This window comes from Nicotiana tabacum, chromosome 22, assembly GCF_000715075.1.
Source record: "Nicotiana tabacum cultivar K326 chromosome 22, ASM71507v2, whole genome shotgun sequence".
Lineage (NCBI taxonomy): Eukaryota > Viridiplantae > Streptophyta > Magnoliopsida > Solanales > Solanaceae > Nicotiana > Nicotiana tabacum.
Window position 1 is genome coordinate 171,625,515 of NC_134101.1, and position 22,381 is coordinate 171,647,895.

Sequence of the window (22,381 nt, forward strand, 5' to 3'; positions counted from 1 at the left end):
TCAATGTAGATGAACGGCGCAGATCAACTCGCCTAAACGGCGTCATTTCAACTTAGCAGGGGTTGCACTGGACCGTCTGATTGAAACAAATCCACGGCTCATATTGAGGCGCCAAAACGACATCTTTTGATGCATCTGAGGGGTCAGGCGATTGGACTGGATCAATGCAATGGATTGGGCCTGATTTTCAATTGAATTTTTGGCCCAAATCCGGTATTTTCTTTCCTTATAATTAAACAAAAATTCCTAAAAAGCAAAATTAAACTACACAAATATTAATTAACACCTAACAACAATTATCGCACGAATTAAAACATTTAATAAAATTACCATGACAACAAATAGAATAAAATGCATATTTTTGTGATTTTCGCTTTTAAAACCAAATTATGGTTAATTAATTCCTAAATGTACCATTTATTCCTAAATGCATGCAACATGTATTTTTGTATTTTTAACTATAGCAAGGCGAGCATTTACGGACCGAACAATTATCAAAATGTCACGCAAATTCTCAAAATTGTACCCGAAGGTAACTTGTTTTATTTCTTTTTCGATTTCTTTTAGAGTAGTTTCCGTGAAGCAAAAATCACGTGCTCACACCTGCGAAGCAAAAGAACACCAATTAGAGCATTTTCTTATCATTTAGCCTATAAAACAACAATAAAGCATGGTATAATTAGGGTGTAAATATCGTCTATACAGCCTATTATCAGCCATCGATGACAATATAGGTTTGACCTCATTCGAACTACGACGGGATTCTACTTCGACGATAGTTCAAAGTAACATCCCAATGGCCAAGGCCATCGACGACAATATAGGTTTGACCTCGTTCGAACTACGACGGGATTCTACTTCGACGACAGTTCGAAGCAATATCCCAATGGCCAAGGCCATCGACGACAATATAGGTTCGACCTTGTTCGAACTACGATGGGATCCTACTTCGACGACAGTTCGAAGCAACATCCCGATAGCCAAGGACATCGACGACAATATAGGTTCGACCTCATTCGAACTACGACGGGATCCTACTTCAACGACAGTTCGAAGCAACACCCCAATGGCCAAGGCCATCGGCGACAATATAGGTTCGACCTCGTTTGAACTACAACGGGATCCTACTTCGACGACAGTTCGAAGCAACATCCCAATGTCCAAGGACGTCGATGAAAATATAGGTTCGACCTCGTTCGAACTATGACGGGATTCTACTTTGACGATAGTTCGAAGCAACATCCTAATGGCCAAGGCCATCGATGATAATACAAGTTCGACCTCGTTCGAACTATGACAGGATTCTACTTCGATGACAGTTCGAAGCAACATCCCGATAGCCAAAGGCGTCAACAATACCATGTGTACAATAAATGCAAGAAAAAACAAACCAACAAAAGTAAATTTTACATTATAGCAAAACATCATTTACATTCTCCCCTTCAAATAGGCCCAAGTATGGCCCGTGCAAAAATTCCTAAACAAAAGCAAATACAAACTAAGTCTTCACATCATCCCCAGCTGGATAAGCATCTTCATACCACGAATCTGAAGCGAGGTGATTCGCATCATTAGAGTTAATACTACCCCTGTCAGGTGTGAGGGGGTCGTACCCGCATAATTCACGAGCTGCACGAGCTTCGGCGTGTACAATCTAAACCTCCGCCTCAGTAGCCCTTCCCTTAGTGTAAAAGGCCTTATACACATCAAGCCGAGCCTCCGCATGGACCCACAATGCATATAGACAGTGAGGCACGATCGGATCGGCCGAGGCATGAGATGTAGTAGGCTGAGAATGTCGACTCGCCTCTTCCGCCCTCAACGAGGCTATTTGCCCCTTCGATGTAGCCAACTCCGCCTCTAACTCTTTAACACGACCTCCAAGCCCTGCAACTTGTCGACCAGAGGCTTCCCTCTCCCAGTCAGTTCCGACCTGCAAACAAAGACGACATCTTCCAAAGACACCGGTTTAGAAATAGCTGCCGCCAGCTTATCGGTGCCAACTCCAGCTCGCCCTTAAGCCCCTCAATCTCCGCCACCTTAGCACTCGGCTCAGCATTCAAGTCAGCCACCTTCGCCTGTAAGCCGGCATTCTCAGCCGCTACCCCCTTGCTTAATTCGAGCTCGTCCTCCTACGCCTTAAGAGAGGCCTCCAGTTCACTTGTTGCGGGCCACATCCTTCACGAGCTCCTCGTCCCTCTCCCTCAACTCCTCTATCTTGCGCTCCAATTGATCCTCCCGCTGCTTAAATCCCTTGCGAAACATCGCCCGATGCTTAGCAAGATACTACTGATACTTGGACAACATCTTCTCATAAAGGCCCATCCTTCTTCTCTCTCGACACTATCTTTCTACCTCCAAGACGAGGGTCTGACAAAATAGAGGGTAGAAGTTAGGAACAAAATACAGAATGACGATTACCGTACCAATCCAACGACAAAAAGAGAAGGAAAGGCACCTACCTGTAGGTCCATACCAATGACCTTCTGAGATAACTCCACATCGTTCATCGCCCCAAGCATCTCGGTTTCAGGAGCAGCACATAGAGGAGCTAGGGACGACGCCACCTGCTCGCTGTTCAACAATAAGTTGTAACTCCTCGAAACGACCACATGATGTTCGGATCCATCCATCCTGACCTCCACATGGGTATGACGACCCACAAATTCATTAATGTCCTCCGGGTCGATATCCAAACTAGAGCTGTCACCCTCAACACGATGCCCTCCAATGTTAGACGACGCCCTACCCTCAACAGAGCGCACTGAACCGGCCCCTGGGCCAACTCCTTCCATTTGGGGAGATCTCCCCAACAAACTGGCATCAGCCATGAATATGGGCATCGGGGCTATCTAGGACGTCCTATTGCCATAGGTGCCCGTAGCCACGTCCTTCCCCAGCTTCAGCCTCCTCCTTTTTCTCTCCAACGGCTCGTCCCCATTAGAAGATTCATCCAAAGGATGTGGGACCGTTACCTAAGAGGCCTCTTCCCTCGTGGCCACAACTCGGGACGGATCTCCCAATTTAACAGGTTGAGGATGACCCTCTCGAACAGACTCACTCAAGATAAACTGTGTATCCGCAGTAGCAACAACTTGTCTAAAGGCGGGAACTGGCGCCCTCCGCCTGGAAGCTCCTCGAGCTGTCATCACAAAGGGTTGTACCATTAATTAAGGTCACACGGCCGACGAAGTAGTAAGTAGAATATTTACCCGAGGAAACTTTAGGGCCATAATGCTGCAAGAAGGCAGGCCAAGTTTGAGTTTCTGCTGCATGAGGCAACATGCGGACTACCCAATCCTTAATACCCGCAATGGGGCGAGGCGGATGACCCATAGCTGCAAAATGACGAGTAAGTAAAAGTTCCAGTAAATACAGAAGAGAGAGGAACATAACGAATGACGACACTTACGAGTTCTGTTCCACCGCTCCGAAAAAACCTGGCGGAGTCAGAAACAACATGTTCGGTCTTGACATAGAAGTACTTGTGCCAAAACTTGCGGCTCGCTCGATCATCCGTTCCAACCACCAGCCCTTTCGTACCACGAAGCCTCAAATGCACCATGGTACCCGTAAGGAAGCCCGGTGTGAACATGTGCAAAAGGTGGTGGACAAAAATTCTACACTCCGCCAGCTCCGTATACTTAGTCAATAGCAGAAGCACCTTGAGCGTGTATGGCAAAAGCTGTGCTGGGAAAACTTGGTAAAATCTACAAAATTCTTCTGCTAAGGGGAAGAGAGGAAGGGTGTAGCCTCTCATGAAAGGATATTCATAGAAAGCACAGTACCCAGGTCTGTGGACGTCAACGTAATCTCTCCCCGCTGGAACCATTTCTATGAGCAGGGATGCCATACTTTATACGGAGAGCATCAAAATGAACCTGCTCCGTCTCAGAAAATATGGGGTTTGGGGTAGGAGGTGGATCTTTGAGGAAGTCATTCCAGGATAAGGGATGCCTCGGTAATAACTCCTCTACTGTAAGATGGCTGTCACTCTCTTCTACCACCACATCTATGCTACCAGAAGGAGGTACCGTGGATGACGGGGTGGCTTCAGGAGCTTCTTCGCTAGAACGATGAGACCTCAGCATAATATCGTTTAAAGGAATAACAACACAAAGGGAGTAAGAAAGAAGAAACTTTCGGTGAAGAACAAAAACAGAAGCAGGAGGATATAAGAACAAGTGAGGAAGACCGAGAGGTTATCAAGAGAGAAATGGCTAAAGTTTTTCAAAAATCAAACCCTTCACCTATTTATAAGTTTGGGTGGCGCCAGAATCGAGGCGACAGGCTTCAAATCAATGCAAGAATCGAAGCACCATGCCGTCAGTCCCTGCCTCAAAAACCTGCGTAATGATGACGCACGTAAAAGCTGACATCACTTCCCGGTAGCGTGTACTCTTCGGTGCTTTGCTGAATATGATAACCACCACTCGTTGGCCACGTCGTAATGTCTCAATAGGTCAAATTTCTTCCAAAGACGGCACGGAGTTCGCTCATCGAGGACGCACCCGGTCGCGACCCCGATAAGCAGAGGGACTAACTGTATGGGTCCAAATTCGACCGACCTTAACCTTTTGATGATCGCGACCAACGACCGAGTACTGACGAATCGACATCCCGAGGGAGACGACCTCAAGGCAAAAATAGAAACTGTACGACCCTTGTAAGAGTGTAAGCACATTAGGGGACATTAAGAATATTCCGCCGAATATTCCTTATATTGTATTTCTTACATTTCGAAGGGGTTTTTCTCCCTAGTATATAAGGGGGAAGGAAGGACCTTGTAAAAGGGGTAGTAAATATTCTGGGAAACTTGTGAATCTTGAATAAAAAGAAAACTTGCTGCTCTCTTCTCTTTACTCATTATCATTCTAGAGATTATTATATTCAGCTACGATTTACCCTCTCATCTTTGATTGATTTGCTCAAATAGGTCTTAACATCTTTTGAGTCAAACACATGCTAATTGTTGGATGATGGAAATATCCTTGAAATATTAATAGACTTTTATGCCCTTAAAAAGCTAAAAAAATCTTTAAAAAATAATTTCATATTGGATAAAATTGTAATATTTAAAACTTTACCTAATTCGAATTTGTATGAGGTCCTAATCTTAATCAAATTTAAACTTCTCACACGTTAGTGTCCACCTATTCCGAAGTTCCAACTCATACCAATTCCATATGAATAAAGAACACGTTCAATCACATCTCACCATTATATGAAAGGTAATTTGTTGCCTCATGGAACTCCTTAAAATTAGCCTTTATATCACATGCACAAATATATTAAAATTATTCAAGACACTTCTTCGAGAGAAAAGATTCTCTAAAGAAGTTGTCTATATTTAATTAAAAATTACAAATATCCAAACATGAAATCTTGAGACTTTTTTACACTTTGTAAGTATATTCCATGTTGGAATTAAATATAACTATAATTAATCTTTAAAAATATTATTATTTATGGTATTATAATTAATTATGATTTAGTAGGGGTATACAAAGGAAACCGATAAATTGCACCAACCCGATAATCCGAGTCAAACCGAGAAAAAAACCCCGACTATGATTTGGTTTGATTTAGTTTGGTGTTGGAAAAAAAAATCCGACCATAATTGGTTTGGTTTGATTTTAACTAAAGAAAGTCAAACCGAAACCAAACCAACCCGACATTACATATGTAGAAATTTTAGAAATTTTTAATATATAAATATACTTATTGTGATGTAATTTATAAATATTTCTTAAAAAAATTCATAATTTTATCTTTTAAGGTATTATTTCAAGGTTGGACTTAATTCTTTTGAATGTTCCAATAAGTTTTATAGCCATTAATATAAGTAAATTAAATAATGCTAACAAAAATCCAAACCAAAATCAAATCTATACTAATGCTAACAAAAGATATTCAATTCAATATTACGAACGAGAATATATTGAATATCTATTTTTTGTTTTGCAATAATTTAGATAAAAATGCATAACCTATTTTTATTTTTCTTTAGCGCTTAGTCATGTAATTAATACTCCCTTATTACTCTATTTATTTTAGCATGACTTAGTATTTTTAGATTATGTTTATTTTTATTATGGTTTTTTAATTAGCAATATTTATATTCCATAATTTTATTGTCTTTATTGTTGAATATTTTAGGATAACGCCATGACACATCTCATATTTTGTATTATTTTTTGGAAAAATACTTTATATAGTTGTATCTTACTAGGATTAAAGAAATATTTTGAGCATACGTTATATGTTTTGTTCTATGAAGATTTTACCGGAAAAAAATCCGAAAAACCCGAATAACCTGAAAACCGAGAAAACCCGAGAAAAACCGAGATTGAAAAACCCGAGTTTTATTGGTTTGGTTTGGTCTTTAGATTTAATAACCCGACACAATTGGTTTGGTTTGGTAATTGTAAAATCCGAACCAACCCAGCCTATGTACGCCCCTATGATTTAGTATATGTATCTGATTTGAAAACTATATCCGGTTGAACAACATCGTACTTTTTAGTACCAATGAATGAACTTCTACCTTTTCCATTACTTGATATATTGTGTAAAGATATACCAATTTTAGATGAACAAGAATACTTTGAGCCACCTATTATACTATTTTTTGGTTTCTCATACGATGTTCGATATTTATATTGGAGCCCGATTAGATCCGGATTTGTCAAAAAATCCCATATTAGAGGTAAAGTGCTCTCTAACGAAGGTGATTCCATACCCAAGGCTCGAACTCAAAACCTTTGGTTAAGGATAAAGGAGTACTTATCAGTCCACCACAACCCTTATTGGTCACCTATTATACTATTAATACTCTATGTAAATGGATTATATAATTTATTTATCACATGAGTTTTCTCGTGATACGCACCCTTCATATGGACAAAAAAAGTACTTACAACTTTGTTAAGCTATAGCAAATTATAATGATTGCAGCCAGAGAATCACTGCCCCATCAAGTAAATATGATAAAGCTTTTGCTCTTGAGGTTTAGCACTAATAACGTCTTCATAAGTCGATCAAAGTTTAGTTTGGAGTTCTCAATGAGATTATGATAAAGTGTATCGCATGGATTGGGAGATTTATCTTTGTTTGACTTCATTTGTTTTTAACTTAATGTTAGTTTTCAGACGTGCCTAAGGTTATACGTGTCTCGCACGTATATAGAGACTAGTATATATATTAAAAGCACGAAAGCTCTTAACGAAATATCGTTCGCCTTTTTTACCCTTTAAAAATAGATTTCACATTGAATAAAATCGTAATTTAATAATTTTTCCTAATATCTGGGACTTCTAAATCAACTTAATTTTTATTTGTTAAATGTTTCCTTATTTCCTAATATTTAGGACCTTAAAGTGACTTAAAATATTATCTTATATAAATCATTTTGTTATTTTAGCAAAGAAACATAATTTTAATCTGTTAGCAACAACGGTGTTCAAAAGTTATTCATATACTTCTACCTAAAAATCACGTAGCATGTTTGAGATTTATTTTTCAAATAAATAAAAAAGAGTTTGAGATATATTTGATAGAACCTTTTATTTTCATAATTAAATAGATGATCATTTATGTTCAATGTATTAACGTATACCATTTCTCAAAATAAAAATAAAATAAAAATATAAGCATATACCGAAATGACTAATTATTTAAAATATCAAAACTCTATGAGGCCTAAACCATAACCTTAAACTATTAAGTAAATTTGTTATTCGTAAAGATAATTTGGACAATACTACACTAAACCTATTTCCTAAAAATAATTTAATAAAACAAATTATGTAGGAAATCCTACAATTTATAGTAAGAGTTTAAAATCAAATACGATTTTGGAATTTGTAATTTTTTATTAAGTTTTACTTTATAATTTAAATACGTCTTTAATTTAAATATTATTTATGTTATTTTTAAATTTTTGTTTTTATTAGAAAGGATGCACGCGCAACGCGCGTACGCTAAGACTAGTATATATATATATATATATTACATAGTCGTGTACATGATGTAACGGAGAAATATTTGTGCAGTTCCAAACAATTCTCTAGTATCTCCTCATCAAGCGCCATGGCGAACTCTTCCTCCATATCTGCTTCTTCTCAGTCACCTGTCAATCCCTTCTTTTCTTCTTCTTCTTCTTTACCGGCAACACTTAACCACTCGATCAAGTTAACTGCCACAAATTAAACTACTTGTTTTGGTGCACACAATTGTTGCCTTTTCTCCAGGGTCAAAATCTTTATGGCTATATTGATGGAACCTCGCCTACATGTAAATTTAATACTAACGATGCGAGTAACTCCAGACCAAATCCTTCCCGCTCCCATTGGATACAACAAGATCAACTAATCCTAAGCCTTGTTATTTTGTCTCTTTCAGAAGAAACACTACCAATAGCTGAAGTTTGTAGTGTTGTTGAAGCTGCTCTATCCTCTCCCTCTAATACCAGGATTCTCAATCTCCATTATTAATAGCTTCATAACTTAAAGCAAAAAGATTTCAGTCACTCAATACCTGCACAAATTAAAGTCAAACTCAGCTCCTATAAATTAGCTGCTGCTGGATGACCTCTATATCTTGCTTAGCAAAATATATATTTGTATCTCTAAAGGTTTGCGATCACTATCTATTCCGCCTGCCCTGCACCAGTCACCTAGAGGACAAGGTGGTAGAGGTGGCCACAATAATTTTTCCAAGAATTACTCATCACAGCCGCGCCTTAGAAATTTCAAGACACGCATAGATCGATGTCAAATATGCAATGTGACTAATCATCTTGCCTCTACTTGCTTTCAACGCCTACAACCAGTTGATGAATATCTATGTGTCATCAATCACCATCACCATACTCTCAACAATGGTTACCAGATCAACTTGACGAATATAAGAGCCAAGATCAAGTTCATTGATAGAAATTAAAGGTCCACCAAATTATACAGAGAATCAGATTCTCTATTAGTTTCCACAGAACACACGCACAATGCAGTAAGTAAATGACAAAATGGAGTTTTACTTGGAAAACTCTCAGCTCACGGGATCAAAAACCACAATCTACCCTTGTAGATTTCAACTTCACTACTGAGCAAACTTTAGATTACAAACTATTATAACCTAGGAATTAACCTCTTAATCCCTCACTAACTTATAACAACACTATTACAAGCTACTTTGTAATAACTCTATTACAAAAACTTTACAACTTGACTAATTCTAGCCAAGACACAAACACAAGGGTTTATGATTTACAAAGATTTCCTACACAATGCTTCTAACAAAGTAGAGTGCTTAACAAAGGTATAACACAACTAAGGACATGTAATAACTTGATACAAGGAACTAGTCCGTTGTTATGTTGTTCTTCGTTCTTGATACCCTTGAGAGTCACTTGCAAGATTGATAGATGATTTGAGAGAATGCTTGATCAATTCTTGAATGTGCAAGTGTTTTATTTTGCCTTTGCTTGATGTTAATAATTCATTTGTGACATCACTTAAATGATGCAAGCAAGTTAGGTAAAGGGCATTCCCCATAAAGTTGACTGTTGCACTGTTTTCGCACTATTGTGTGTGCAGAAAACAACTTTACAGTTGGGGGAGTTGACTTGTACAGTCACCCCGGGAACTGGTAAGATATCTGTTCCCTCTATTTTTTCTTTGACTCTGAAGAGTTGAACTATGTCTCCAATGGGAGACTTGTTGATCTTTAAGTTCTTGATGATGTGTATCAGGTTCCTTATCTAGTTCTTAATAGTAAGTTTGTTAGATCATCAAAACATAACAGGGATATACATATAACTTATCAATTTTCCCCTTTTTGATGATGACAAACTTATAATCCATGTTCCCCCTAAGAACCAGAATGACATTCGCATTTCCTGTATTCCCCCTGAATCTGTTCCCTATCCTGTTCCCCCTTAATTATTTTCCCCCTTTTGGCATCATAAAATGATCAGTACCAGGCCTTAAACAAAAAGAAGCCTAGCTTTAGTTAACTCATGCCACATGTGTGCACACAATCATGACTAAAATAGAGGAAAAGAATAAGGCATAAACGACAAAAGGATGAGATTTTTATTAATTTTGGATCATTAAGCAGGAGGCAGTTCCATTGTTTCCAAACACATCCACAAAATGGAAAAAGCAAAAACAAAGGTACCAGTCATAAATATGATCAGAACAAAAACAAAAGACGGACACTAAGGACTTGACACTTGGGAATGACACTGTTTAGGGAGCACTAGAAGGTGAAGACTTTGAGGAAGAGGCAAATGTTTTCAGAAGGAGGTCCATTTGAGCATTAGATAACATCTGCTCGTTGAGCAGTTTTTCCTTCAAGTCCTCAACCTATTTCCCAAGGTCGGCATTTTCCTTGGTCAGACGGACAACCTCTGTATTTTGAGACCTGCTAGAACCATGTGCCCCTTGAAGCTGACTTAGCTGACCCTCAAGAATGGTATTCCTTGCCTTCAGCTGCCTTATCTCAGCAGTGACACTATTTTAGGCGTTGATCAACTGGGAGATAGTAGAAGTGCTGCCAACCCCTCCAACCTTTTCATTGCATTCACATTCACCGACGGTGTTCTTGGAGAAGGTTTGCTTACAGGTGCCCACTTTAGCTTGTCCAAAGGGGACTTTGAAGAACATAAACACCTTACTAAGGAGGAACCCGTAAGACAGCCCATGATTACCATCTTTGAAATCTGCCACCTTTTGCATGTGTTGTATCATGATGGCAGGCAGGTTGATAGTTGTGTTGCCATTCGGTGCTTCCATAAGAACCAGGTCCGCTCGAGATGTAATGGACCTTTTCTCAGCATGAGGCGACAAGAACTTGTTCACCATTTCAAACAATAATTGGTACACTGGAAGGAGGGCCCTCTTCTGTATCCGTTCCTTGTGCTGAACTACCGCATCCTTCAAGATAGCATTTCTGAAGTTCGAAGAGCAGGTTCCCTGAACAGAAGACAAACCCTCAGTAGGCACTCCCAAAATAGATCCCAACACAACAGATTCCATCACAAAATCAACACCGTTCACCATCATACGAATATGATCATCTTCAACTATAAAGAAGTCGACATAAAGACTCCGCACTTCTTCCTCATATACTTTGGGACTATCACTTGTGAACAGGTGTGTCCACTGTTTTCACAGAGTTCCACTAGTTGACAGATGCCACCCATATCCAGAATATCAGGGGCAAATGTACGGCCCCACAACACTTTCTGATTCTTCAATTTCTCCTTTCTAGACCCCCGGGTTACATCAACCTTGGCCTTCTTTGAAGGACCAGATTCCTCGCTAGCACCAGCCTTTCTTTTTACTGTTTTTCGAGTACTTTTTCCTTTCTCAGCAGATGACACTTTGTCAGCAGATTTCCCAACCATACATTCACCAGACTCTTCAACCAGTGTTTTACTAGATTTTCACCCTTGACATTACTCGCACCAAACTCACTCTCTTTCTTGACATATTTTTCACCCTCAACCCTTCTCAACTCCTTTCTAAATACAAAGGACTCCTTTTGGACTTTGGAACAATAAGGTTCTTTGAGGACTTATGAACCAAGGAACCAGGTTCCTCTTCAACCTCATCATCTACATTCACAACTTGTGCAGGAGGCACCACTTTTTCATTGACAATTTTTCCATCTTTCACCAGTCTCGTCTTCCTCTTTTCCTTTTTACTTTTCCTTAAGGCAGACTCAAATTCTTCCTTCTTTTGCAACCTCGTGATGGGTCTTTTAGACGTTGACCCCTGGGGAGGTGCCTTTCTACTCCTAGCACTGATCAAGCTTGCTAGAGAAACATTATCATAATCTTCTTCTTCATTATCCTCCTTTTCTTCCTCAGACATTGATCGCATCTCAGGGACAACTATGGACAAGAGCTCAACATAAAAGTGATGAGAGGGAGCAAGATCAATACTTCCCTAGGGTGATTGAGAGGAACCAGGGGTTGGCTCCTCTTGGGTGAAAGGATAAGGTCCCTCAGTTAGGGCTGTGCATGGATCGGATCGGATCGGATTTAGCATATTTCGGATTCGAATTTCAGATTTCGGATTCTAGAAAATGTAATCCGAATCCGATCCGAATTATATCGGATCACATCGGATTTTAAAGTTTGGATCGGATCGGATATCAGATCGTATTATTATGCCTCAAAGTTAAACTAATATGTATATTTTCTTTGTAAAAGAGGCAATACATTAAGAAAAATTCATGTTTATGCAATTATGAGAGTACTATGGTGCCAATATAGCTAAATCTAGCAATTGTAAAGGTAATAACTTGGAGTTTGATGTAAATTAAAGTGTAGTGTTTATACATGTCCTAATAATTTCGGATTTCGGATTGGATTGTATTAAAATATACCAATCCGAAATCCGATCCAAAATCCGAAATTTTAATAAACATAATCCGAAATCCGATACAATCCGAAATCCGAACTTCAAAATTGAATGGATCGGTTCGGATTTCGGATATCCGATCCGAATGAACAGCCCTACCCTCAGTAGGTACCCTAGTAGTACTGTCAGGTGCTAATGTTTCAACATGCACCAGTTCCCTACTCTCTACCTACTGTACTATTTTGTCCCCCTTGAGACTCAGACACACACCACCCCCAATGATACTTCCCTCAGCAGCTATAGACAATATGTTTTCTATGGCTTCTTGTTCTTGTACCCCATGGTAAACTCAGAAGTAGGATGAGTATTACCTGTAGAATTAAGTCCAGGGACCGTCGTTGTCAATTCAGCAGGGATATGACCAATATCTTATTCCCCCTCAACTTGTTCCCTCTCAAGAGCAGATCTTTCTTGCACAAGCAGACTAGTAACTTCTGGATTTTCTTCTCTCTCCACAGTATCCTGTTCGACCATTGCTTCAGGCGAGGCAGAAGAAGAGGTCACAACCACAAACTTTTTGGGAATCAAAGTTTTATGACTCCGATGAGAACTAGTACTCGACTGGGTCGGAGAAATGGGTGGTTATGACTTTGATTTAGGATTTGGACTAGTCGGAGTGGGGGTGTTGGCTGTAACACTGGTGTTTCAATAGGTAAAGACACAGTGGGGACGATGACTGGAACACTTTGGACTTCTTGATTTTTAGTCATGATGGAGTTTGGTGAGTTAAAGAAGAAGGTGTTTGGTTTAAAGAAGGGAAAAAAGGAATTTTGGATTCTTTGATGTGGATAGTTATGAAAGTAACTAAGAGGGGTTATTTAATAGGGGTGAGGAACCGGTTAGGAGTGGGTGGCAATTTAGGTAGTCGGGTCGGTTCATAAAGAGGCGAGACATTTGGGTTCAAACAATGGGAAAAAAAAATTGACAATTGATGACATGGCACCGTTTTAGCCATTTAAAAGTTATGCATGAGAGTACAGAGGAACTACTAACCTGTGTTGTGGGAACCAGGTTCCCTGCAATTTTGCAAATGTAAGCCTCATTCTTGAAACAACGTGCATTTCATTAGCTACTTCTTTGCTCTATAATTGTCATGCGTGTCTACCTGTAACGGTATATATATGAGTTATACTGTGCCAGAAAACACTTTCTATCTGTATTACTTTTACATCTCTTTCGCAGCCAATCATTGAGGGACCAAGTCCTCAGCTTGATTTCATCAACCCTAGAGATAAGCGATTTTGTTCAAAGTGCTCTCTGCTCAGTGTTTTGGTAAATATGTCTGCAATTTGATCTTCTGTGCTGTAGAATTTCATACAAATAAGCCCTTTTTCAACATTATCTCTGAGGAAGTGATGTCGCACGTCAATGTGCTTTGTTCTCTTATGTTGAACTGGATTTTTGGCCATATTGAGCACACTGGTATTGTCACATAGTAAAGGCACGCACTCAGAGAACACACCAAAATCTTCCAGGTGTTTTTAGTCCATAACAATTGAGCACAGCAAGATGCATCATCTACATATTCAGTTTTTGCAATAAAGAGGGCCATTGAGTTTTGTTTTCTTGTACCCCATGAAATCAGACATGAACCCAGAAAATGTGCTATACCAGAAGTGCTTTTCTTGTCCACCAGATACCCTGCATAGTCAGCATCCGCATACTTAATTAAATCAAAATTGTCTCATGAGGGATAGTAGAGGACCAGGTTCTGTGTTCCTTTGAGATATCTTAGGATTCTCTTAGTTGCCTTTAGATGAGATTCCTTTGGATAAGATTGAAACCTGGCACAAAGAACACACTAAAAACAAAATCTGGTCTGCTTTCTGTGAGATACAGGAGTGACCCTATGATACCTCTATATATGGTCTCATTCACAGAGGGATCAGGTTCATCCATGTACAGTCGAGTTGCTGTGGCGATGAGAGTATCAATGATCTTTGATCCTTCCATGTCAAATCTCTTGATAAGCTCCTTGATGTACTTTTGTTGACTTATCATTGACCCCTTGGGAGTTTTCTTCACTTGTAAACCTAAGAATAAATTCAATTTCCCCCATCATACTCATTTCAAACTCACTCCCCGTGAGTTTTGCAAATTCCTCACACAGAGAGTTGTTTGTTGCTCCAAAAATGATGTCATCAACATAGATCTGCACAATGAGCAGGTTCCTTACTTGTTTCTTCAGAAATAGGGTGTTGTTAATTTTTCCTCATGTAAAGCCATTTTTGAGAAGAAATTTTGACAACCTTTCATATCAAGCATGAGGAGCCTGCTTTAGCCCATACATAGCCTTGTCAAGTTTAAAGACATGCTTAGGAGGCTCATCATTCTCAAATCTAGGTGGTTGCTTGATGAAGACCTCTTCCTTTAGAAAGCCATTCAGAAATGCACTTTTGACATCCATTTAGAACAATTTGAATTCCATATGAGATGCAAAGGCAATGGGAATTTTGATGGCCTCCATTCGAGCAACTGGAGCAAACGTTTCATCATAGTCAATCCCTTCTTCTTGATTATAGCATTGAACTAATAGCCTTGCCTTGCTCCTTATTATGTTTCCAAACTCATCGAGTTTGTTTCTTAATACCCACTTAATTCCTGTAACAGTTTGATCAGCAGGTCGTGGAACCAGGTGCCACACTCTGTTCCTTTCAAATCGATGGAGCTCTTCTTGTATAGCTGTAATCCAGTCTGCATATTTCAATGCTTCATTTATATTTTTGGGCTCTATTTGAGAGAGAAAGGTTGAGAAGGTAAGTGAGTTTCTTGTCTTTGATCTGGTTTGAATTCCTAAATCAAGAGGAGTGATTATGTTTTAAAGAGGATGTGAGCTTTTGTGCTTCCAATTAGACACATGAGTCTCACTGTTAGAGGATCCAAGTATTTCAGACTGTGAACCTTGGCTTCTACTTATCTCAGCATGTGGGTGCCTTGGATAACATCGACAACTCTGTTCTCAGCTTCAATTGTTGTGATTGAGGGACCAGGTTCCTCTCCATCAATTGGAGATATGGTTGCCCCATCCTCATTTGATTCCTCAACGTGGCTCATCATATCAGCCTTTCCATTTGCCATGTCAATGACTTCACCAGGGATAATTGGCTGTTCTCCATCTTGATCATTCTTATCATTCAAATCATTTCCATATGGGTCATGAGATTCATTAAAGATCACAAGTATGCTTTCCTTAACACATTGAGTTCTTTTGTTGTATACTTTGTAGGTTTTGCTTTGTGATGAATAGCCTAGAAAGATTCCCTTATCACTTTTGGCATCGAATTTTCCAAGTGCTTCCTTGCCATTGTTGAGGATAAAACATTTGCAGCCAAATTTTCTTAAATGTATCAGCTTGGGCTTCCTTCCGTTCAGCAGTTCATATGTCGTTTGTTCAGAAGGAACCTAATCATGCACCTGTTCACCAAGTAGCATGCAGTGTTTACGACTTCTAGCCAGAAACCTTTTGCAATGCCACTTTCAATCAATATTGTTCTTGCCATGTCTTCAAGAGTCCTGTTCTTTCTCTCCACAATACCATTTTGTTGAGGTGTTCTTGGAGCTGAGAAATTGTGAGTGATTCCGTTTCAGCATAGAATTCGTCGAATTTAGCATTGTCAAATTCTGTCCCATGGTCAGACTTGTTACATACTACATTATGGATCATCTTCACGTAGATATTCTTCACAAATGCCGCAAACACTTGAAAGGTTTCATCCTTGGTTCTGAAAAATAGAGTCCAAGTGAATCTGGAATAGTCGTCCACTATAACAAATATGTACTTCATTCCTGCTCTACTCGGCACCCTCATAGGTCCATATAGATCCAAATGGAGGAGATCAAGTGGCCTTGAGGTACTAACTTCCTTTTTGGGCTTGAAAGAGGATCTGACTTGCTTTCCTTTTACACATGCATAACACACCCTGTGATCCTTGAAGCTTGACTTGGGCAGACCACGAACCAGGTCCTTCTTGACCAATTTGTTTAGCAACGTGAAACTTGCATGACCTAACCTTCTATGCAGTAGCTCAACATTATCATCAACAACACTTAGACAACTGAGATTCCCATTTTATAAGGACTCAAAGTCAGCAACGTAGATATTTTTGTATCTTTTGGCCGCTAACACCACTTTACCAGCCACAAGATTTGTGACTGTGCATATCTTGGATACAAATTCCACTTTGTTTCCCTTGTCACAGATTTGGGAAACACTCATCAAGATGTACTTTAACCCATTCACGTAGTACACATTTTTAATAGAGTGAGATAGAGACTTCCCAATCCTTCCAACTCCCAGAATGTATCCCTTCTTGCCATTTCCAAAGGATACACTCCCTCCATGCAGGGCCTTTAGTGAAAAGAAATCATTTGTAGTTCCAATCATGTGCTTCGAGCAACCGCTATCCATGTACCATTGTTGGATGCTCCATTTCACTGTTCCCTGCACAATGAAATCAAGAGTTAGACTTAGGAACCCAAACAAGGTTGGCTCCCTTGTAATTAGGAATGGGGTAAATGAGGGATTTTTTTGGTCCAAGCAGGCATCACATTTTTTTATATGAAGGACCAAGTTCCCTAGCAGTAGTTACTTTTTCAGCAAAAACTTTATTTTTTTTGTTGAGATTGAAATCTGGCCTTAGAGATTTCCTTAAAATGCCCGGTGTTACCATAGTGAGTACAGAGCCAGTTATCAGGTACAGTAACGTACTTGCTATGAGGGTTGTAGGGAGTCTTTTCCTTTGAAACCCAATTCCCTGCCTGTTTCCCCCACTCTTTGTATATATAGCAGTGATTACATCAGAGGACCAGGTCCACTTAAGTGATTTTTCTATGTCACTCTTCACTTTTCCTAGGTCTTCCCGAAGTTATCTATTTTCTCAAGCTCTTCACACATACTAGATTTCATTGATTTTAACTCATCTTCAGCCTAAGATGTGCTTCACTTACAACTTCCTTTCCTTTTTAAGTGTTCCTAGGCCTACTTTCCCTTTTTAGTTCCTCAATTGTTTCCTTTAGGTCTACAACCACCACTAATAGGTCATCTCTCTCATGCTCAATGTTAGCAACCCTCTCAATTAAAACCTCTTTCTCCTTTCTAGCACACTGAATGGTTTCTTTTAGATTGACCACAACAACTACTAGATCATCTCTCTCATGTTCAATGTTTGCAATTTTTTCAGTGAATGCATCTTTTTCTTTCTTCAGACTCTCAATGGTTTCCTCTAAATCTACCACCATAACTACTAGATCATCTCTCAATTGTTCTACTTCTCTTAGTTCCACAGTTAAGGCATCTTTATCATTTATAAGGCTATGATACGTATCAATTAAACATTTGCCAAAGACATAAGTTTTTTCGGAGAATAAGAGATTTCTTTGAACATCTAAGAAGTTTACCTCATCATCATCTTCATCATTGTCAGATTTTGCCATAAGGGCAAAGATTGAGTCATACTCAGTTGCTTCACTTTCCACTACCATCATGGAGCTATCACCTTGATCATCATCTTCTTTAGATTCGCTGAAAGAGTCTCCCCATGCAATAAGGGCTTGTTTGACAACATTGTCAGCGACATCTTTTCTCTTAAATCGTTTGTTAGGAACCTGGTTCCTCTTAGCTGCTTTATCAATGTTGTGTCTGTATTGATCTTACTTGAGGAGAGGGAAATCCTTGATGAAGTGTCCTGGATTGCCGCACTTATGACATAGGTCATAACCTTTTGGCTTGCTGGAGCTGCCTCATTTTGGAATGCCTCAATTTATGCAAATTATTTTCTGAAACCTTTTTGTCAGGTAGGCCATATCAACATCCTCACCACCTGAGTCACTGTCCATCTTGACGACCAAGTTCTTCTCCCTTTTAGGATCTCTTCTCTCATTATGCCCCTTCTTCATCATTTCAGAGGTCTTGAGATTGCTGATAAGTTCATCAATGGTCGGCTCCTGAATATCCTTTGTCTCTGTAATGGCATTTACTTTACTTTCCTAGGAACTAGGTAATACACTAAGTATCTTCCTAATAAGTTTGTTCTCGGGGATGATCTCTCCTAGTAAGTGAAGCTTATTGATGATGGACGTGAAGCGAGTGTGCATATCCTGAATGGACACATCATCCTTTTTTTTTGAAAAAGATCATACACTGTGGTCAGCATGTCAATCTTGGACTGTTTTACTGTGTATTCCCTTCATGAGCTGTTTGGAGAGCTTCCCAGATTTCCTTAGCTGATTGGCATGCTGAAATCCTGATGTACTCATCTGGTCCAATACCACAGACGAGGATTTTCTTAGCTTGAAAGTTCTTTTCAACAGCCTTGCGATCAGCATCATTATATTACTTTCTCATTTTAGGAACTGTCACTACAGGGTCTCCAATGGTCTTCATAGGAATGAAGGGTCCATCATTTAGGATATCCTAGAGCTCTAAGTCTTTAACCATAATGAAGTCGTGCATCCTTGTCTTCCACTATCCATAGTACTGGCCATTAAATCTTGGTAGTCTGTAAGTACTTTGACCTTCTTTGAAGTTTGGCGGAGCAACCATAAGGATCCTTTCTAGGTGTTAGCCTGATAGAAAGAACCTGCTCTGATACCAATTGATATAAATTAAGGGTCCACCTAACTATATAGAAAACCAGGTTCTCTATTAATTCCCAAAGAACACACGCGCACTGCAGTAAGTAAATGACACAATGGAGTTTTACGTGGAAAACTCCCTGCTCACGAGATCAAAAACCATGACCTACCCTTGTAGGATTTCACCTTCATTACTGAGCAAACTTTAGATTACAAACTATTATAATCTAGGAATTAACCTCTTAATCCCTCACTAACTTGTAACAATACTATTACGAGCCACTTTATAATAACTTTATTACAAAGACTTTATAACTCGACTAACTCTAGCCAAGACACAACCACAAAGGTTTATGATTTACAATGATTTCCTACATAATGCTTCTAACTAAGCTAAGTAAGAATTACAAGTAGAGTGCTTTAAAAAAGGTACACAACTAAGGACATGATATAACTCGATACTTGGTACTGGTCTATTGTTATGTTGTTCTTTGTTCTTAACGCCATTGAGAGTCACTTGCAATATTGATAGATGACTTGAGAGAATGCTTGATCAATTATTGAATGTGCAAGTATTTTGTTTTACCTTTGCTTGATGTTAATAATTTATTTGTGACATCAGTTGAATATGCAAGCAAGTTAGGTAAAGTGCATTCCCTATAAAGTTCACCACTGCACCATTTTTTGCAATGTTGCGTGTGCATGCAATAACTTTACGGCTGGGGGAGTTGACTTGTATAGTCACCTCGGAAACTGGTAGGTTCTGTTCCCTCTGTTGTTCCTTTGACTTTAAATAGTTGAACTGTGTCTCATATTGGAGACTTGTTGATCTTTAAGTTCTTGAGGATGTGTATCAGGTTCCTTATCTGATTCTTAATAGTAAGTTTGTTAGATCATCAAAACATAACAGGGATATACATATAACCTATCAATTTCCCCCTTTTTGATGATGACAAACTTATAATTCATGTTCCTCCGAAGAACCAGAATGACGTTCGCATTTCCTTTATTCCCCCAGAATCTGTTCCCCCTTAATTATTTTTCCCCCTAATGTTAGGCATATTTCTATATGTTTGATGTTACTTTACCCATGTTTTAACCTCTTTTTGTTGCTATTCAGTGTTAAAATGCTCAACATGGTTTAATTATTGGTTTTATAACTAATGGGGTTGTGTGTGATGATTTAGTTGTTTGGAGTGCAAAAATATGAAGAAAAGATGTTCCAACTAGAGGAAGTCGCATCCAACCTTGGAAAGAAGATTCTTAGTGCATCCCTTAGCAGTGAATTCAGCCCATAACATCCCCATAGTATCCGCACCTGGGCAAAGCTGAGATGGAGGAACAAAGGGATGCGAAGCATCCACCCCAACATCAATCCCTGAAGCAGATTCAGACTAGGATTAGGAGAACTTTGGCCCACAACTTTTGTACCCAATATATAAGCCAAAAACACCTCTTTTAGGTCATATAACAAATTGGGAAAGGAAAAAAAGAGGAGTAGACCTGATTTTAGAGAGAAGAAGAAGAAGAGATTCATCTTCAAGTATTAAAAATCAAAGAGGAACAACACTTTGGAGCAAGGATTAAAAGAGTTTTTCTAAACTTTCTTCTAGTATCTATTTATTTTATGTTTAAGACTTATATTGTTGATGTTTGTATGAATATGAGTGGCTAAAAACTCAAATATTCTGGGGTCATGGGTGTTAGATGATTAAGTTGTTTGAAGCTTAAATTGACGATCTTGAATTTATCGTTATGGGTTGTTTATTTGATTCTGCTATTAATTATTTTACTGCATAGTTAACAGTGAAATAGATTTTATGAATCTTGAGTTAAACTTGAAAAAGGAAATTCTTGCTTGCATATAGAATCAAATAGAACAAGATCTTGATCCTGGGCATCGGGTGAAAGATTAGCAATTAAGATAGAAATATACTTAATTGCCTTGTTTGGTTGAAAAATAGGAATTGTAAATGCATTTGAGTTAATATTAATGCCATATAAATATAGGTATTAGTTTAACCTAAATAGGCGCATAAGAATTCGACAGATTCTTATGGGTATTATTAACCCTATAATCAATAACCCAGATAATTCAATAAATCATTCTTAAGTTAAAAGCGTAGCATGATCTCTAGCAAGCCCATGACCCTGGAATATCTCTTTTATTGATTGTTAAAAGAAATTGCATAAGTGGTGTAGTAAACTTTGCGTTGTATTATTATTTTATTACTATTTAAATTGTAAGTTGGTTATTTATGTATTTTGTGATGAATTAGCTTGAATTGATAATTGTTTTTTTCATCAATCGATAAGTTGATCATAATTCCTTGTGGGAACGATACTTTACTTATTACTATATTGCTTGACGATCGCGTACATTTGCGTCAGTGTTTTGGTCGCAACAAATTTTTGGCGCCGTTGCCGGGGAGTTAAAAATTGGCTACTTGATTGAGTTAAGCTTTTATTAGCTATTTGTTTAAGCGTTAATTTTCAATTCACTTTGTTTGTGTTACGCAGGCTCTTCTCTTGAATGCGGAGGAGTAGAAGCACAAGCAATTTCTTTCCTTATGATCCTGAAATTGAAAGAACACTTCATAGAGCGAGAAAGGAGTTGGAAGTTAAATACAAAATAGAAAGAGAGTTGGACATTTTAGTTTAACCATAGCCAACAGTGATGGCAGGTAATAAAGGGCGTCTGGTAATAGAAGCTGCAAGGCCAAATCTTTCTAATATGACTCAGGCTATTATGAAGCCTGATATCACTGGTCACTTTGAGCTTAAACAGTACATGGTACAGGTGATTCAGTCCACTGGGCAATATGTAGGTTTATCTCATGAAGACCCACAGAGGCACATTCAGAATTTTTTTGGAAATCACGGATACTTACAACTATCCAAATATTTCCAAGGACTATGTCAGGCTGACCTTGTTTCCTTTTTCATTGTTGGGGGAAGATAAAGAATGGTTGCAGAAGGATCCTGCTAATTCAATCCATACTTGGGATGATTTAGCAAAGAAATTCTTAATCAAGTTTTCCCCACTAAAAAGACAAAGTCTTTGCGGAGCCAGATTCTTGGGTTTCAACAACGAGATGGTGAGACTCTTCGCCAAGCTTGGGAAAGATACAAGAAACTACTCCGAGACTGTCCACATCATTGTCAAACTGATGAGGTATTGGGCCATACTTTTGTTGATGGATTAGATGAGACTTCAAAGATGAATCTTGATTCAGCTTGTGGAGGTAGTTGCATGGCGAGACCATATAGTGAAATACAACTTCTGCTAAACAACTTCACTGCTAATGATCATAATTGGCAAGGTGAGGGAGAACCAAGGAGAGCAATGAATTAGAACGCAACAAGGGTACTTGAAC